The sequence below is a fragment of the Talpa occidentalis genome, unplaced genomic scaffold (assembly GCF_014898055.3).
Source record: "Talpa occidentalis isolate TD23 unplaced genomic scaffold, MPIMG_talOcc4v2.1 talOcc4.14, whole genome shotgun sequence".
Taxonomy (NCBI): Eukaryota; Metazoa; Chordata; class Mammalia; order Eulipotyphla; family Talpidae; genus Talpa; species Talpa occidentalis.
The window spans coordinates 11776176-11784098 of record NW_023601433.1 but is presented as its reverse complement, the minus strand read 5'-3'; positions in this window follow the sequence as shown (position 1 = coordinate 11784098).

Genomic DNA, 7923 nt, shown 5'->3' with positions numbered 1-7923 from the left:
TATTTCTTAAATGATTCTTTTGTGCAGAACTGAACCTGCCAGACATTAAAGTATATTTTAAGGCTGTGGTAATCCAAACAGGTTAGTATTCATTCAGGTAGAAATGGAAAAGACAGGTAAAACTAAATAGAGGTTGGCTAATTAAAATATTAATGAAATGCTAATATTAACCAAACAGAAACCTAGAGGTCAAAAAGTTTGGTCATACATAGCATTGCAGCTATACTCTGACATATGTATGTATGTTTTATATATGTAATTATTATATGTTATAGAGTACGTATTTCACACATCTTGGAGCAGTTGCTACATAATTGAAAAAGCGTGTCAAAGAATATGTTCAAGAATGTTCGATGCTATGTTGGTTGTGAAAGCAAAAGACTAAAAATACATTGTTTGAAAGGCAATTTCCGACATACTCAATGGAGCACTGGATACCTGGGAAAGAATGAGCCCCAGGCCTCCCTGGTGGCGCAGCGGTTGAGCGCTGGGTTGCCAAGCTGCCTGCAGCCTCTGTGGCGCCGGTTCGATCCCCGGCTGCTCCCCGACCACCGGAGGAGGGTCCCGCATGGCGCGCAGACCTCTCCTGCTGCCTGCTGCTCCCCTCAGCAGTGTACTTCGGTCCTTCTGCCTGCTCTGCTCCCCGCTCTGGCTCTGGTGAATTCTCTCACCCTCCCGCGCTTCTGACTGTACCCAGTGCTTGTATAAATAAATAAATAAATCTTTAAAAAAAAAAAAAAGAATGAGCCCCATTCACGTTTCCAGCTAGAAAATCTCTAGTAATAAACAAAAGTGAGTCTAGTGGGTTCCCATTTGTTTTGGAAAAGAAGAGGGACAAGTAGTATACACACTTACATATTTCTATATGCTTTTGGGTATTTATAAAATATATAAGAATTCTTTTTAAAGATTTATTTATTTTATTTATACAAGCACTGGGTACAGTCAGAAGCACAGGAGGGTGAGATAATTCACCAGAGCCAGAGCGGGGAGCAGAACAGGCAGACGACGAAGTACACTGCTGAGGGGAGCAGCGGGCGGCAGGAGAGGTCTGCTCGCCATGTGGGACCCTCACCCGGCGGCCAGGGATTGAACCGGCACTGCAGAGGCTATGGGCCACTTCACTGCCCAGCGCTCAACCGCTGCGCCACCAGGGAGGCCCTACGTAAGAATATTTTAGAAAGTCCTGCTAGTAGCTGCCTTGGGGAACAACTGAAGTAGAAGATTTGACTCATTATCTATCGTGTAGTTTTTTTGTAACTGAGTGCATACTTTTTTAGTGAAAATAACATTTTAAGAAAAAAAAAAACAAACCCATAATTGATTCTTTATGTCTCTAAAGATACAAAACTGCCAAATGCATTAGAAGTCACACTTCCATGGATGCTTTTGACCCATGTTTCTTTTAAAGGTTGGTAAGGAACCATCAGTCCTTGTTACAGGTGAAGAGAGGAAAGGGCTTGAGTGTTGGTGTTTTAGGATCTTTCTCTATGGCTACCCTTGGGTGTACGTCAGTTCACCCCTTTCTCATGAAGCCCCAGTATTGGTGAAAGGATTGACATCGGCTTGTGGTAACCATTCATTGCTATTTAGAGTGTCCAAGAGCTAGTCTGAGTTAGGCCACAGAATAACATGAAACGAGTAATATTTGCATTGTGAGTTCCAAGTCTAACCCGACTTTGCCACATAACAGCTTATGTACATCCAAAGGGGCATGAAGTGTCTTGAATCTAATTTATTGTTTTAACTTAAAATATAACAGATACACACACACACACACACAAAGACAAAACCAACAAATAACAAATCACAAATATTCAGCAGGGGAGGAAGAGGACGAGGGAGCAAAACAGGGGAGGCAGAGCACAAGAGACTATGGTGACTGTTCACGGGTGTCTTGGTGGTGATAATTTTATGGGGGTTACACCTGAGAGGAGAAATCAAACAATGTACACAAAATGAGTAACAATGTAAAAAATATATAAATAAAAATTTAAAAAAATAAAATATAACAGACGCAGCAAAGTGCACATATAAGTAGACAGCTCGATGAACACACACAGTATCTTAGAACCAGTACCCAGATCAAGAAGCCATACGACTGACACCCCAGAAGATCCCCCCACCTTTGCATCCCCCGCCACTTGCTATCCCCTCGCGCAAAGGTAATTTTATCCTGAAGTGTTGCCTTTTTTCTTTTTCTTTTTTTTTTTAAAGATTTATTTTATTTATTTATTTATATAAGCACTGGGTACAGTCAAGCGCGGGAGGGTGAGAGAATTAACCAGAACCAGAGCAGGGAGCAGATTAACCAGAACCAGAGCAGGGAGCAGAACAGACAGACGGATGAAATACACTGCTGAGGGGAGCAGCGGGCGGCAGGAGAGGTCTGCATGCCATGTGGCCCTCCTCCAATGGCCGGGGAGCAGCCGGGGATCGAACCGGCACTGCAGAGGCTGCGGGCAGCTTCGCAACCCTCGCTCAACCGCTGCGCCACCGGGGAGGCCCAAGTGTTGCCTTTTTTCTAAGGGCAATCAGAGTTGGTGTTCTTTTGTGTCTGGTTTCTTCAGTGGTATTTGGAAGCATGTTGTAATTTACTTTCAAAATAATGGTCAAATAGCTGCACTTGTTATTTAGTTAAAATACTTTTAACTCTTCAGAACTGTCCAGGACACTCCCAGTGTGCTAGGATGGTGAAATCCACAAACACTGGTTGAAACAAAATACAGATTCAAACAGGTTGTGCAGGGCGTTGAGGAATTGGCCCCAACCTGCTTCTCTAGCCTCACCTGTAGTTCCCCCCTCCCACCCACTGTCTTAGCAGCACATCATATTCCCTTACACATTCATTTGTCAACCCCTATCTTAAATGTTGGATCTGTGAAGCCTTCTCCATCTGTTCGGAGCCATTAGGAATTTTACATACTTGTATTTGCTGCACTGAGCTTTTTATTGTCACATTTGTCACATTATATTTGAATCATCAGTCAACAGTCTCCATTTCCCAAACTCTTTTTACAGTGTCCGGAGCGAATAGCATCCTATGTGTCCCATTATAAACACACCATGAATGCTGAATAAGTGAGAGACCCTTCTCCAAGGCTCAATAATCTGGGGACAGGTGTGCAGAGACTAACAATCTTTAATGCTTACATCACACTTCCTAAATGTCAGCCCCTGTTCAAGGGCTCTAAAAATCCTCATAGTGATGTTGGAATGCAGGTACCCTGTTGTGCAGATAAGGTGATTAAGTAACTTGCTCAAGATTGCCCAACTGAAAGAGGCGAGATAATGGGTCTAGGCTATCTGGTTCCATCATCCTGTACTCCTCTCATACGCTTCTCCATGAGAAGTCAGGACCAGAAAGGTCTATTGGGATCAGATTATCCAAGACCCTCGGTAGAACTGAAACTATCTGACTTGTGTAGGCAATGGAAAGCCCAAAAGGTTTTTTAGTAAACAGTATGTTTTGTGTTTAAGAAAGTGACTTATGCAGCAATATAGTGAACTAGGCAGATAAGCAGAATGATTGCAAAGCATCCTACAGGTGTCCCGTTGGAATCAGAGCATGCAAAAGCGGGGGGGCAAGGTTTAGGGCTGAATATCTTCATCAGGCTCTCTTTCTTAGAGACCCACTAAGATAAAAGGGCCAAATCAGTGAGATACACAGGACTGCATTAGCAAACTCCCCAAATCCAAATCCTACCTGCAATCAGGTACTACACTGTGTACCAAGGGATGGTTGATGAAAGCTTATTCAAAAAACAATGAGCTCTAAATCACTGCCCCATTTCAAACAGCTAAATTTCTGTTTTTTTCCTAACTTAGGTACATTAGAGGTTAATATCCCAGAGAGAGTACAACAGAAGGTCTTTAGACCTGGCGACAAGCATGTCAGATCGAAAAGCATAATCAGGGATGGATTATGTTGAGAACCACCATCCCAGCCTTCTCCCCCTGGAGACTAGAATAAATAGACTTCTGGGCAATCTGACCAACCCAAGAGAAAAGATCTGAAGATACATGGGGTGGGAGGTTCCCTGAAGAAATTACTTGGCCAAGTCACCCTACAATGAAGCCCATATTTGCCAACCTCACACAAGAGCATAGAGCTTATCATTGTTATTTAAGTGCCCAGCTGTTAACACAGATGACTATTCATTGATCTTCAGGCATCTAGGGGAGATCTGTAATAGCAGAGAGGTCAAAACAATAGATGGATTGGGCAAGGAAGGGAGTTAGTCCATTAATGTCCTGAGAGATAATTGGGTAAAATGAAAAGCTCAACTGAAATGTAAAATTAAGTTGAAAAAACTTCCAAAAACAGAGCAATAGGACAAGGAAACTAGAAAATAGGAGAGAGGAAACAATAAGAAAAATAGAGGATCACTCGATAAGGTCTGTCCACTGAATAACAGAAATTCCAGAAAGAGAAAGAAGAGAAAGTACTAAAGAGATTAAAGGAAAATTCCAGAACTAACAGGCTGAGCCTTTAAACACTTTATAGGGGAAAACCCTCTAACTTTTAAAATGGGGTCAGAAAAACAACCTGAGACAGGGAGCCCTTTTTTATTTATTTATTTATTTATTTGTTTGTTTATTTATTTATTTATTTGGATCAGCCTTAGTCTTTCTTTTTTTATTTTTTATTTTTTTTTTATTTTATATATTTTTTTGCAGCAACATGGATGGAGCTGGAAGGGATCGTGCTCAGTGAAATAAGCCAGAAAGAAGCAGAAAAATACCGGATGGTCTCACTCATAGCAGGAATTTAGAAAACCTAAATAAGGGATCAAGAAAAAGACTAATTATAATAAAGTAAAAATCAAAATCAACAGGCAACTATAAACCAGGGAGCCCATTTTTCTTTTACTTGGATGGCTAAGATGCTGCCACTGCTGTTCACTGAAATAGGGGAGGGGTAAGTCCTTCTAGAGACTAGAGAAGGGCAGAAGAGGCCTAGATAGAAAAAGAGGGAACATGAAAGGAATTACAGAGGCAGGAGAACAAGAATTACTGCAAGAAAATTAAGAGAAGGAAAATATATGGGGAGTTTGGCATCTACGGGAAGACAACATTGGGTGTTTTGACCATTTTTGTCGGTGACTTCTGAGATGGCAATTCTCTCCACGTATGCATGGAGAGAAGGTGGTAAAAACCACAGGGCAGCATTTTTCTAGTAATTTGTGTTCTCTGTACCATCTGAACACTGTGCACCTTTGAAAAGGCAGAAAACCACACCATCCAAGTCAATAGCTGGAACACAGTCGCTGAAGGCAGTGTTCTGGCCACCAGCTCAGGCCGCCTACTGCTTCTCCTGCCTTGCCATGGAGCGCATGTGCCTGTTCCTACCCCCGCCTAACACACCTGGCATCTGCTGCATTCACAGACTGGACTGCCCATGTGTTTGGAAACTTGACCTAAATACTGAACTTCTTGTTATTTATGACAATCTATAAAGTTGTCCTGCTTTATTTACATGCCCATTTGAAAATTATGGTTGACAAAATGACTTTTTTGCCTTTATTATCATAGATCAGACTAGCAGACCAATTCTAAGTTTTTCTGGTTATTCTAAGGAAGGCAGGACTGAATAAAGCAAATCAAAGCCTTTAAAGTTAGCATCATGTTGCCCCTCCTAATCGCAAAACTCACCAGTATATTTTGAAACATATAGGAAAAACAATGAACTCTTTTCTAAATTTGCCATTGACATTGAGTTTTATCAAGTTGTTTGTAGTCCAGTTACTTAGTTCATTGGGTAAAATACATATTTTTAATACCCTGAGTTCTTGTATTTTTCTTTGTGGGGTCTTTTTGGTCTGTTTTCAAAATAAAGTTCTTATCACTTATTATAAGAGAAATGCAAATCAAAACTACAGAGAGCTATCTCCTCACTGTTGTGGGAATGGACTACATCAAAAAGACTGGTAACAACAAAAGAAGGTGAAGATGTGGGGGAAAAACAGAAACACTCATCCATTGTTGGTAGGACTGTCATCTGTCACAGCCTCTATGGAAAATGGAATGAAGATTCCTTTAAAAAAAATGAAATACAATATAAAACAGCAATACTGGTTCACCCAAAGAATATGAAAGCATCATTAATATGAAAAAATTTATAGACTCCTATATTCATTGTGGCACTAGCCACAATAACCAAGTCATTGAATCAACCTAAGTACCCATCAACAGGTATTTAGATAAAGAAATTATGGAATAGTATCAGCTATTTAAAAAGATGAAATAGCAGTTTTGGGGATGAAATGAATGGGTCATGTGGTGATTGTGGTAAGTGAAAAAAAACCAGAAAGCCATGGCAAGATATAATATACAGCATGTTGAATTCAACAGTTTATCACGAGGATTATTCACCATGATCAAGTGGAGTTTATCCCAGGGATACAAGGATGGTTTCCTTTATATAAAGCACTCAATGTTTTATATCGTATCAACAAAAGTAAACGTAAAAAATCAATAATAATATCAACAGACACAGAGAAATCATAGCTCTAAACAAGATGGAAATAGAAGCAACCTGCCTCTATAAAATATAATGAATTATATTATAAATATATATTTATACATCAATATAATAAATATGTATCAATATAATAAAGGCCATATCTCCCAAACCAACAGCTAATATACTTTAATGAAAGCTGTCCCTTTAAGACCTGGAGCAGGACAAGCATGCCTGCTCTCACCACTTCCTCTCTAGTTAGTGTTAAAAATTTTAGCCAGAGCTATTAGACAAAAACAGGAAATAAAGAGAATCCAAGTTGGAAAAGAAGCAAAACTATCACTATCCACACACAGTATTATACTATTCTAGAAAATCCTAAAGACTCCATCAAAAAGCTACTGTTGATAGAATGAACAGATGCATGCAACAAAGTGGCATAGTACAAAATCACCATAAAAGTCCCAAACCTTTTGTACATACAAATAACAAACAAGAAGCAAAAGAAATTTAGAAAATAACTGCACTTACAATTGCTTCAAAAAGAATTAAATACCTTGGAATCCACCTAACTAAAGAGGTAAAATACTTATCCAATGCGAAGTAGAAGTTATCAAAGGACTTGGATATCAACATAGGAAGGTAGAAGGTTATCACATGCTAGTGGATGGGGAGAATCAATATAATCAAAATAACTATCCTGTGTGAAATTACATATAAATTTAATGCAATCTCCTTGAAAATACCAGTAATATTTTTCAAAGAAATTAAACAAAATATATTGAAATTTATATAGAATCACAACCTAGAGAGAAACATTTCAAATTGATTTCAAACTTTATTATGAAGCAATAATACTGAAAACAATATAGTACTGTTAGGGGGAAAGGATGTCCTGAGAAAACTCCATTCAGGTTTTGTGGATGCCACCCCCACTCCATCAAGACACTGGGAACTGCAAATCCCATGATCCCCAAAGGGAAGTTGCGAGCACCTAAGGGTGGAGTTAAGCAACCATTTTCTCTGTTTGTAAATAAAGCCATCCATGTTAGGGGGGTCTGGGACACTTGGCTCTTCCTCTTGGCCAGCAGGTTTGGTCTTAGCGGGTCATTTGGGATTCCAGGTCCACGGAATGGGTAGGACGCATTTAAGACTTTATCTCCCTCTTTTCTCCCTGAGTTGTACATTTCCGCATTTCCCTTTCCCTTGTAAATAAACCTTTGTTAACCTTTAGTGTGTGCCTGAAGTTTAAGACCTTTTTAAGCGGGCAGGTGAGGACCCACAGTCAGGCAACCCGTTTTATATTGGGGTTGCCCTGTAACAGTATTGGCACAAAAATAGATAATGGGCCAATGGAACACAATTGAAAGTCCAGAAATAAATCCATATACATATGAGTATGTAAGCTATGATAAAGCTATCACACAGTGGGGAAAGGACATTCTCCTTAATAAATAGTG